Source organism: Eublepharis macularius, chromosome 8, assembly GCF_028583425.1.
Source record: "Eublepharis macularius isolate TG4126 chromosome 8, MPM_Emac_v1.0, whole genome shotgun sequence".
Lineage (NCBI taxonomy): Eukaryota > Metazoa > Chordata > Lepidosauria > Squamata > Eublepharidae > Eublepharis > Eublepharis macularius.
In genome coordinates, this window is record NC_072797.1 from 100,459,775 (window position 1) to 100,472,278 (window position 12,504).

Sequence of the window (12,504 nt, forward strand, 5' to 3'; positions counted from 1 at the left end):
AGGGACTTTCTTCCTTTCACCTTTCTTCCACGAGACTTTAGTGTACTTATCTAGTACATCTTTCAAAGTAATTTTTTTCTGGAATTCTGAAATTTCTCAGGTCTGTTATTCCCTATGGAGGGACATTTTCTAGGAGGCTGCAGTGGCTGTTTTTCAAGATTTCTTTCTTGTACCAGGGACAAATGTTCACCAAATCTCCCTAAATATTGAATGTATTTACAAAATTTTACACAAATTTATATACTTCATCCAGGCCAGATAAAGTATCAATTAGGAACTATCTCTCAAACCATAAGAACATTAAAAAACTGACGGAGGAACACAGCCAATTAATGGATACCCCAATCACCGCCACAGAACTGCTGGAATCCATTAAAAAATTAAAGAGCAATAAGGCCTCTGGGCCGGATGGCTATCCGGCCGAATTCTACAAAACCTTCGCGTCGGTGTTAACCCCACCCCTGTTATTGGCTTGTAACGAGGTACACAAATTGGGGACCTTACCTGGAACCTGGGCTGAGGCAGTCATCACCATGATCCCCAAGGAAGGCAAAGACCCCTCTAACCCCGGTTCGTATAGACCGATTTCTTTGCTGAATGTCGATTATAAAATCTTTACCTCAATATATGCACGACGCTTCAATTCTTTCATTGGAAATTATATTTGTACAGACCAGATTGGCTTTATTCCCAATAGGGACATCTCCGACAACATTTATAAGGCATTGAACATTTTGGCATTCAGTAGACAAAACAAATTACAAACCACATTCCTCTCCTTGGATGTCGAAAAAGCTTTCGACACCCTGGAGATCCCGTACCTGCAGATGCTCTTTTCCCACATGAAATTCGGCCCCAACTTCCTACAAACAATTAAAGCAATATACACAGGCCCCAAGGCAAGAATCAAACTTAATAACTTAGCGTCCGATCCCTTCACTCTACACCGAGGCACGCGCCAAGGGTGTCCCCTTTCCCCCATCCTTTTCGCCCTCGCGATAGAGCCCTTAGCAGAGGAGATAAGAACCAATGAAAGGATTCAAGGCATTGAAATAGACAAGCGTACTTACAAAATATGCTTATCCGCTGATGACATCTTGCTGTTTCTTACATGCCCACTTGTTTCCCTAAAGGCTTTGGCAGTTGTTCTTGCTCACTTTGGGTGTATATCAGGCCTCAGGATAAATCAAGCCAAATCTACCATCCTATCAATAAACCTCCCAGAGGAGACATGTAGCGACATCAAGCGGCAATTTGTATACCAGTGGGCTAAATCACACCTCAGATACTTGGGCATAAATATCCCTCCCAACCCAGCCCAGCTGCTCCAGGTGAACCACGTCCAAAAGATGAAAGAAATTAAACACCTCCTGCTCAAATGGAACAAGCAAAACCTGGCATGGTATGAAAGATACCACTTGATAAAATCCTTCGTCCTCCCAAAACTGATATTTTTGTATAGAACAATTCCGATTGAAATCCCTAGCAAAATTCTGAGCCAATAGCAGACGACATTAAACCGATTCTTGTGGCAGAATAAACGCCCCAGAATTGCCTTCAAAGTTTTGTGCGCCCCTAAAACAACAGGGGGCTTTAACTACCCAAATATAGGGCGCTATTATGATGCAGCCAGATTATCGGACATTCTCCAGATCTTACTCCCCTCTGGACACTCTGATTGGATAAACATAGTGGGCACCTTTTCCCAACCAAAAACATTGCGAGAAACATTCTGGTCTACCCCAAGTTTGCGTCCTCCTTCCATACATCAAAATATGTTCCTTACTGCACTGTTAAAGCTCTGGGACAGACTTAAGCAGTCCCTTCTTCCGGCTATATCCCGCTTTTTGGTGCTCACATCGCATAAAGGTATGCCCCGACAGCATAACATAACCGCACTGCGCTCCTGGGATGATCAACGAGACTTGAGGTTGTTGGATATAGCCACCAAGGATGGTATTATAAGCAGAGTAGACTTGAACGACAACCTGGGCAGGGAAGTCCCCTGGTTTTTCTACCTCCAACTGCGATATCTTTTGAACGAATTAAATATAAAAAGCGTAATGACTAAACCAACAACTAAATTTGAAGCACTTCTGGACTCCCACTCATTTAACCGTAAGGGTCTCCTGTCAAAACTATACCTCGTCTTGCTTGATACCAAACCACTAAACACTGAGGCGCTGCTCAATAGATGGCAGCAAGATTGTGGGATAGAGCTCACACAAGAAGATAGAGAGCATGTTTGGACATCTGCATTGCTTAATTCCTCTGTCACCAATGTGCGTCTCCAAACCTATAAGCTTATCCACAGGTGGTACCTCACTCCCCAAAAGCTGGCGAAAATATATCCCAGCAGATCTCCACTCTGCTGGAAAAAATGCGGGGAGCAGGGTACGTTCCTGCACTGCTGGTGGGAGTGTGAAAGGGTTGCTGCCTTCTGGAAGGCGGTTCTCCAGGAAATTTCCCGTATCACGACTTATGTGATACCCCCAAGCCCGGGACTTGTTTTCTTGGACCTTTGGGGAGATCTAGATATTCCTCATCTGCGGAAGGCATTGGTCAGAACTCTCCTAGTAGCTGCAAAAACTGCAATTGCACTCAGATGGAAATCGCAATACCCACCCACTCTTGACATATGGTACAGAATAGTGTGGGATCACCTTATAATGGAAAAGATAACAGACAGAATTCGATCATTGCAAAACCCCTCCAAACCTACACAATTTTACGCACAATGGTACCCCTTTCTGGAATTTTTATCTCAGAATGAATGGCTGATCTCTAAGCTACCTCACTACACGATTATAAACCCCGAAATTTGAACTATGGATTTACTCTGCAACATACTGGATGTGCCTGTATATGCTCCTCCCGATGCTGTTATAATTGGCTTACTTAACACTGTATTGGAACCCTGTTGATTATGTATAACATTTGCACACTTGATTATTGCCGACTATTAGTGTTTTGCTGTTTATGTATTGTTGTATCCGAACACTGTTATGTATAATACCGTCTTTTTTCTACGCATTTATTGTTGATCTTGTTACTTGTTATACTTTCAATAAAAACTTAAAAAAAAAAAAAGATTTCTTTCTTGTACCACATCTTCCTCTCTCACGTTTGCTTTTCTCCATCTTTGCCAGCATGGGAGCTGATCACAATGCTGTCTGTCTGTCTGTCTGTCTGTCTGTCACCTGCCTTCTTACCCAAGGTGGATTACACAGTACAAGTGAAATACAATAAAATCAACAGGACATTAACAGAGCAAGATATAATAGTGATCAACAGGATCATTAGCAGAGCAGATACAATAGGGTATGGTAGCAGAAAATTTTAAAACAAGCATAAAGCTGAGCACAGCAATGAAATCCTGAAACAAAATGTAACTAATTAACATGACATGTTTAGCAACATGGAAACTCCTCGGGAGGAACATATCTACATCAGCAAACAGTACCCAATAGCATAGTCTAATTCTATAGTCCCTGCCCTACCAAGATATCTTATGACACAGCCTTATAATCTGAGTTAGAAAGATTAATAATTCAGTTTTCCATAGTTTGTGAAAAGCCTGGAGAGTGGGAGCTTTCCTGACCTCGGGCAGGCCACTTCATAAGGTGGGGGCTATAACAGCAAAAGGACATGTACAGGCAGCTGTTGATCTTGCGCAACTGCAGGATGGCATCTGCAGAAGGGCCTGTTTAGATGAGCAAAGTTGTCATGGAGGAACATAGGGAGAGTTGCACAGATACGAGGGGCCAAGACCATGACGGGCTTTGAATGTGATGGTCATCACGACCTTGAATTGAGTTGGGTAACTGATGGGCAGCCCACAGAGTGACTGCAGAATGGGAGTGATATGCATGTTCTGCCTAGTTCCTGAGAGTAAATGAAGTGAAGTATTCTGCATAGGGTTGCCAGATGCGATGCACGGAAATATGGAACCTCAAGGGGGGGGGGTAGCACTCACTTGTCATAAAAAAGCAGCACATGCACAAAGTGCGCATAATCCTGCCCCCCCAGCATGATGACATCATTTCCAGAGGGACATCATCATGCCACCCCATTTCCAGGCAAGCAGCCTGGCCAGTCACTCCTGGGTAGCATAGGAGGTTTGGTAGCCAGCCAGCCATTCCTGGGCAGTGCCACACAGGTGCCTGGGCGAGTGGCCAGCCACTCCCTGGTGGTGCAGCACAGCTACAGGAGGCCGCCCAGGCTGGCTATCCACATCTCTGGGCTGGCAGTGGTGCTGTGCAGCCACAAGAGATCACCCTGGCACCTGGGCTTACTGCCTGCTTCTCTGAGCTGGTGGCAATGCCATGCAGCCAGAGGAAGGGAGAGGTGAGAAGGAAAGGGGAGGGGCCAGGTGTCCAGTTCTGGGACACCCTTTTCCCCAGACAGGTCCCCAAAATACCAGACTGTCCAGGTGAAAACTGGATACCTGGCAACCCTAATTCTGCACCAGCTGGAGTCTCCAAGTCTAGTATCTCTCGGCATCCTAACCTAGATAGAATGCTTTTTCTACTCTTTCCTATCTACAATGGAGTTTCTTGAATAAAAAGAAGTAATTTCTAAAATTTAAACCTGGCTCCATGCATAAGTTTATCTACATGCACTCTGACCACATATCCATGTTACATACTTTCTCTGTAAATACTTCACAACTCTGCTAGCACTGAGCACATTCCAGCTTGTCAACAACCTTCTTTTGTTGATAATTTTGTTGATGCAGCCCAACATTTCATTTGCCTTTTTATCTGCTTCGTCACAGTACTGATTTCAGTATATGGTCTACTAAGACCCCTAGAACATTTTTGCATGTACTACAGCCAAGACGAGCTTTCCTATAATTATGCATTTTTCCTACCTAAATGCATTTATCTTGTTGAAATTCATTTTGTTAGTTTTAGCCCAGTTTTCCAGCCTGTCAAGATCATCCTGAATCTTGATTCTATCTTCTACTGTATTAGCTACCGTTCTTAATTTAGTACAGTCTGCAAATTAGCATAGTTTGCAAATATAATAAGCCCCCCCCCATTCCTTTATCCACATCTTTTATAAAGATATTGAACAACACAGCACCTGGGACAGATCCCTGAGGCACTCCACTGTTCTCAGAGAGGACTGGGAACCATTTACAAGCATTGTTTGGGTGTGATCTGTCAAGTAATTACAAATCCACCTAACAACAGCAGCATCCAAACCAGAGTTTACCAGCTTGTCAACAAGAATATCACAGGGCACCTTATAAAAGACTTATGGAAATCAAGATAAACTATTTCTACAGCATTCCATTGATCCACCTAAATAGTAAATCTATCAAAAAGGAGATAAGGTTAGTCTGACGTGACTTGTTCTTAAGGAATTCCATGCTGGCTGTTAATAATCACAGCGTTTTTGTCTAAATGTTCAAGGCCTGATTGACTGATGATTTGTTTTAAAACCTCTCCTCAGAAGGCCTGCTGGACTCTGGAAAAACGAGATAAGTGGTGCTTTCTCTCTCCAGATCCTGTAGCAGCCTCTGGTCCCTGGGGTGAACTCAAGAGCCAGAAGACTCTTGCTCCATAAGTTTAGCTCAAAAGATCCCTCTGGCTGCTGCTAAGTCACAACAGCTGAAGGACGGGCAGCTGGAGCAACAGACCTCTGCCCAGTGCCAGCACCTGCCCCAGGCATCTCTGCAGGCAGCATGGCAGCAGCCTTAATGAAAGGGGCCTTTACATTAGGGATCCCATTCCCCTGGTGGGGGATCCCCCACTCACAGCCTCTGCCTCTACCACCTCTTACCTGGCCAATCGGGTGTGTGGGAGTACAGGCCTGGGAGCCCCCAGTGCACTCCCACTTTCTCCAGAGCACTTCCATGGCATGCTGGGAATGATGTCATTCCTGGTGCGATGCGGAAGTTCTCCAGAGCACACATGCACAAGTTTTCCCAGCACTTGCCAATGACCCCCTGTCCCCGGTTTTCAGAAAGGCTAAGAATTAGCATAATTGGGGGGAGGGGGGGTTAGGTATGCTTGTTGGTTTAGGAAAAAATTAATTTAGTTAAAAAAAAGAATTATATACTGATAATACAGATTTCAGTTACCCCAAATTAGTCAGTTTTTAGGCTAAGATAACTTAAGGTCAGTGAAGTAGGTATTAAAGAAGATTTAACTGAAGCAAGCCTGAGTAGGTTTGGAAACAATACACTTGCAGATTACTGCTGAGGAGGACAGGTAGACAGAAAAAGGCAGCAAGTAAGTCCTGTTCAAGAGAAGGGTAGTGCTTAGTGTATCCTAGTGTAGCACCTAGTTTACTTTGGTGAAGTCGTCCAGGGGGACAGAATGAATGACAGGAGTGGAGTGCAGCAGGGCCCTGGGGGAAAAGTCTAAGCAGATGAGTAGTAGGGTGGAGGGGATGAGCTGTGGCTTTTCTTCCACCTGTGCAGAGTCCTTCCCCACAGCAATTCCCCATCCCTCTGACTGAGGTGGTGCAATTTACCGTAGGGTTGCCAGATTCCGTGGAGTCCAAACACGGTGAAACGGAGTTCTGGCACCTCTTAAAAATGGTCACATGGCTGGTGGCCCCGCCCCCTGATCTCCAGACAGAGGGGAGTTTAGATTGCTCTCCATGCTTCTCGGCGGTGCGGAGGGCAATCTAAACTCCCCTCTGTCTGGAGATCAGGGGGTGGGGCCACCAGCCATGTGGCCATTTTAGCCGCAGGCAATTTAAACTTTAACCCCCCCCCTTGTTCCAGCTGACTCATTGTGCAGTCTTGAGTTCCACCATGAGTTTCACCACCTCTTTTCCCAGAAAAAAAGCCCTGGATAAGCATATTTCATCATGTCTTTACTGGGATGGAATATGCAACTCAGCAGGCCTTGGACATTGGGGAGCGCTGCATATTTTCTCTGAGTGTATGTATAACTCTCTTAATAGTAAGCTACATCTCTTTGTCTAAAATGGGAATGCCTCCTGACTCCTCCTCTGTTTCTATTTGTCTTGGGAGATTCTCTTCTTGCCTCATGAACTTCCAAAGGTAAAGAATCTAAAGATGTTTTTTCAGAGCTCCTGCCTTGAAGGCCTCATCCACACATCCACAGCGATCCTCGATGCTGGACAAACTGGCTGTTGGTAAATAGGGAAAGTGACTCTTTAGACTAAGAATCTCTCTTTCTACTCCAAGATATTACCATGAATGGAATCAACCTCAATAAACTGTAAGTTGTATATTTTCTACAATTTGATTGCCTGAGGATTCATTACTTCACTTTATGGAAAACACTTCTGAGTCTGACGGAGTAACTCTATTACCAAACGAAATATAACATTTCTAATACTATGAAGATATGTTGTGAGACAAGCATAACATAACTGGATCACAGATCAAACACAAGGCAACTATACATTTTGTTTGAAATATCAGAGCATGACATTTTAATATTTCTATTTTCATTTAATTAAACCTCTAGCTTGCCCTACTCCAGAAAGTTCAAAGTAATGACATTTAATTTGCAACACAATTAAAATAACAGTTTGATATACATTTTAAATTGTACTATTACTAAAAGGAACCCCTTCTTCTACCTAGATCTTGCCCAAGTAGTAAGCAAAGCTGCTGTTGAATAAAAAATGCATTTCCTTCATATAGAGGTTGGGAGCACTACGTCTAGAATGCCTTGATTCTTTAGCTTTCTTCCGTGTGACTCAAAATCCTGACAGGTCTCAAGAACAGATTTCTTGATTCCACCTCACTTCCTGTGGGTTCCTACACATGCAACCTTTTCAATTCAGAAATGCTTGACTTGAATTAATACAGAAATTAAAATATTCTTGCCAAACTCATTCTCAGTACCACCACTGATCTGCTGCTGACTGGTCAATTAGTATGAAGTTTACAAAACAAAATTCCTAATAATAGGAAGGCAACGTAGAATAAAATTAAAGCAGAATAGAATTCTTTTTCTCTGTTTGATGCATATTCTGTGATAGAAAGAGTTGAATAACATAAAACTATCCTCCAACATCTAAGGCATATTAGGACCCAAGGACTTGTAAAACCCTCAGCAACTCTGCCCTTATTGATGTTAATATAATAAAACCCTAGTCCTCATGGTTACAGAGATGTCTTTGAAGCTGTAATCATATTTTCTGTAAAGGTAAATCAATGGAAGCCCTGACCTGGATGGCCCAGTAAAGCCTGATTCTCATCAGTTCTCAGAAGCTAAGTAGGGTTGACCTTGGTTAGTAACTGGATGGATAACTCCAGTGAAGACCAGGGTTGCAACAGCAGGCAATGACAAACCACCTCTATTAGTTTCTTGCGTTGAAACCTCCAGTAGGTGTTGCCATACGCCAGCTATGACTGGACAGCATTTTCTACCATTGCTGTGTGCTGTGACTCATGAAAACTCATACCCTACCACAAATTTTGTTAGTCTTACAGGTGCTACTGGTCTTTTCTACAGCTCCTTTCTACTGCTACAGGCAGACTAACACGGCTACCCATCTTGATCTGTTGCCAAATTAATGGAAACTAGCAGATAAGCAAGAACACTATTATATTTTCTGCTTTGAGTGGTAAGAAGTTCTAGAGCTAATGAGGTCTGAGAAGTGGTCCACCCTTTGGAGGAGAGATGATGGGACATTTTAGAGCATTTTTGCAATACTTGCTTTATTTACATTTGTAAATATACAAGTATAATACAGGCAGAGGCAATCCTATAAAGTAGCCATTTCACCACCCTGCAGCAGATCCCTAGAACACTTTCAGGTGCTTCAGCCAACTCAAAGCTATGAATCGTGGATATTGACAGGATCCTGGATTTTATAAAGGCTGCCAGTTGTACTCTTGGCCGTTGTTTCTCCTGATACCTAAAATCTTGAAAGGAGCAGAATAATGAGCCCTTGATATCCATTATAAATAACTCACTGGCACAAGGCTTCTTTCCTCAGCCACTAAAGGAGATGAATATTAATCCATTACTTTAAAAAAATCACTGGAAAAGACTGATATGGCCAATTATAATCCAGTCTCTACTCTGCCTTTTCTGGGAAAGGTAATTGAGAGATTGGTGGCAGATCAACTCCAGATCTTCTTCTTCCCTTGACCCCTTTCAGTCAAGTTTCAGGCCAGGCTATGGGATGGAGTTTGCATTGGTGGCTTTAGTTGATGGTCGCCATTTGAATATAAACAACAGCTATAGTGCTTTGTTGTAATTGTTGAATTATCTGCAGCCTTTGATATGGTGGACCAGGCCATTCTATTGATATATTTTGTGGTAAAGGTGGAAGCAAGGTACCAAAGGATGTATTTTGTAATGGTTTAAATTAATACTTAGGGTTAGAACTCTGTATCAGTAGATTATCAGCATGGAACTTGTCCTCTTTAATTCTACGAGAATTGGCTTTATCTTTCATTGTCTTTATTCTTTATGTAAAGGAGAGGGTGTTTGTAGTTTTGGAGTGGAGTGTCATCAATATGCTTGTAAGAAATAAAGGACTTTCCACTGTCTCTTGTCTCAAGTTTCAGAGGGGGTTCTGAGAGTCATCAAGATAGACTGGTCAAAGGTCTGTCCATCCTTTCTTTCTACTATTCTAGAGCTATCCCTTTGAAGTATAGATTGCTTTCTCCGGGACTTCCACATCTTCCTCTCTTCTCTATCTTGCCACTATGAGGGCAGGACATCCCATCTTGCATATAGCAGCATCCTATACTAGATAGATAGAACAGAATGCTAAATATTGGGTTCATATTTCTTTTCTAAAGCTTGAACCAGACTCTGTGTATGACTTTGTTCCTTAGCACTCATTCTGCAAATGGTCTCTGCATTCATGCCTCATACATGCTTTACCGCACCCTCTAAGTTACTCTGCTAACAATGCTGACATGCAGCTCTGTACTTTATTGTCCAGAACAACACTGCTGTAGCTGTTTTGTCAGGGCCTCGCTGATGGCTAAGATGGTGATGCTGGTCAGGAAGTCTAAGGTCTTGGAGGATATTCCCACATCTGATGAGGTTCAACTGAACCTCACTAACTCAGTCACTTCTAGGAGTTATACTTGACGCAGCATGATTGCTACAAAAACAACTGAACTCAGCTGCAAAAAATACAGCTAAGCCTTACTTAGTCTAGAGGATGACTTCCTGCCTTGAGCTGGCCAATCTGGTTAGTTGGATCTACAGTAAGTTTCAGGCTACATCTGACCTGTATGCACTTAGAATCAACATGCATAGAGGGGGGACATGCAGCATTGTTCTGGTCTTGCCTCCCACCTAGCTTGGCTCGTGGACACAGTGTCTGTGCACAGAAGTGTACACACAAGGCTCTGTCCTCATGATCAGGGGTACTGCTTTTAGGAAGTTCTTGATCACAGCACAGGAGCATATGGACTACAGCTTCTCTTTGTGTAGGCTTCACACTTCCAAGCTAGTAGGTGTATGTAGGTTGGAAATGGGGCTTATGCTCACTCTGTGGGCACTAAGACATCAGTGGGTCATTTGCAGAGGGCTTGTGTGAGGTCAGGGAAAGGTATGTTCTCCATTTCAGCCAAAATTCACATTTGGAAAGCCTGTGAGCGCAAGGAAGAAAACTTTCCTTCTACTGCCTCTCACTCCTAGACTAGGAGAGTAGCTGGCTTAGGCTTTACACCTTGTTTAGGGATATGTGCCCAATCCAGGCAATGACTCAAAAATAAAAGGGATCTGCTGACAAAATGAGACAGCTCCTCCACAAAATGTGAAAGGTATACTGAGAGTCCAGATAAGAGTAAAATCAAAAATAAGTTTAGTGAGAAAGATAATTAGCAAAACCCAAGCTGCTCTGTTATCATGCATTCCATAATATACATTAACACTATAATGTACAAATTAATATACAGATATTGCAGATGCCTACACATATTGTGCAGTATATACAAATGAAGTCAAGTCAAGAGGCCAAAGAACCAAAGCAAGAGGGTGGAGCAAAATCACTTGGTTGACTACAGCAAGAAATGGAATTCTGGACTAGATGGCCTTTTGGTTTGATCCAGCAAATCTCTTCTAATATTATTTGTATAATTTCTTGATAACCAGTCATGACTATGGCCACAAGTACATTGGGTGTTAACCCAATCATACTTCAGTTCTTAAAAATTTACCCAGGGGAGGAACCATCAAGAATATGTGCTACTCTTCTAAAAACAATTTGTATTCAATCTGTGTGGCCATTCCATTACTGACAGACATGAATATTTCCCTACACATAAATAGGGTGTGCCTAGTACAGAAAGTACACTTTTCTAAATGAACATCACATTGCCATACAACAGTGCTTCCCTTGTTCATGTGAATGCAGCTGTAATTTCCAATATTAATAATTTGCAGACTTAAGGAAGCCAGGACAGCGGCCGTTTCCACACGGCTTACCTGCAGCCGGGCCATGCCGCAACGTCGCGGATCGTGCCGGGGAAAACGTGAAATATTGGGTTTTATCACGCGAGTTTTGCGCGAAATCGAGCAAAACTCGCACGAGAAAATGCGATATTTTGCGTTTTCCCCGGCACGATCCGCGACGTTGCGGCATGGCCTGGCTGCAGGTAAGACGTGTGGAAACGGCCAGCTTTCTCATATTGTTTGTGCACACAGACTGTGTTCAGGTAGATTCAGGGAGTAAGCTTAATTGGAGCACTTGACATCTATTGAACTGAATGTTAAAATCTGGTTTCAGGACCAAATACTGATAGTAATAAAACCTTTTTTTTTTGGCATCTTTCTTAAACTAAGCCTTGGGCTTGGTGTTCCCAAATATTGAAAACTGTATCACCAAGGTAATCTGTTCTCTGTAAAACTTTGGTTCTGAAATTATAATGAATTAGGAACATTTCCCACAGTCTTCCCATACAGAAAATATTTCAAAAAACACTTTTATGAAATCTGAAAGCTGGTATTTCAGACATTTAGATGGCATAAACATTCATTTCTATCTTTGGCATTTCTTGAGCTTTCTGACCTTTTAAAAACTCTTTTTGTCTCTTTGGAGTAGCAGTTCTTTCCCGACACACACACACTCTCACTCTCTATTTATATATGTCACACACACACACATACTCACCAGGCTCTCATACCAGGGCAATTCTTTTCCCAGAGGTTTGTTCTGTCATTTGTGAAAGGTCTTTAAAATGTTATGCTCTTAAGCTTTGGAACAAGCAACAAACTTAGGTTAATTGTTCAAATTGTGGATCATTTATCAACTAGGGTATTTAGCAAGATTTTACCTTTGCCACCTTCTCTAAAGACATTTGAAGATTGCAAAAGCTTTTTAATACAGATGATGACTGAAAACATCCAATTATCTTCTTAACATCCCCCCCCCAACAATTTACCATATTTATGTTGTAAACTGTGTTTTAAATGAATGGATGTGAGAGATAGGGGAGAACTCCATTCAATTACTGGCTGGAATGGTCCCCCGTCTAGAAATCTAATGGGTCAAGTTAGCTGCAATTTTTTCCTTGGATTTGGTCCTTCTGCAGAG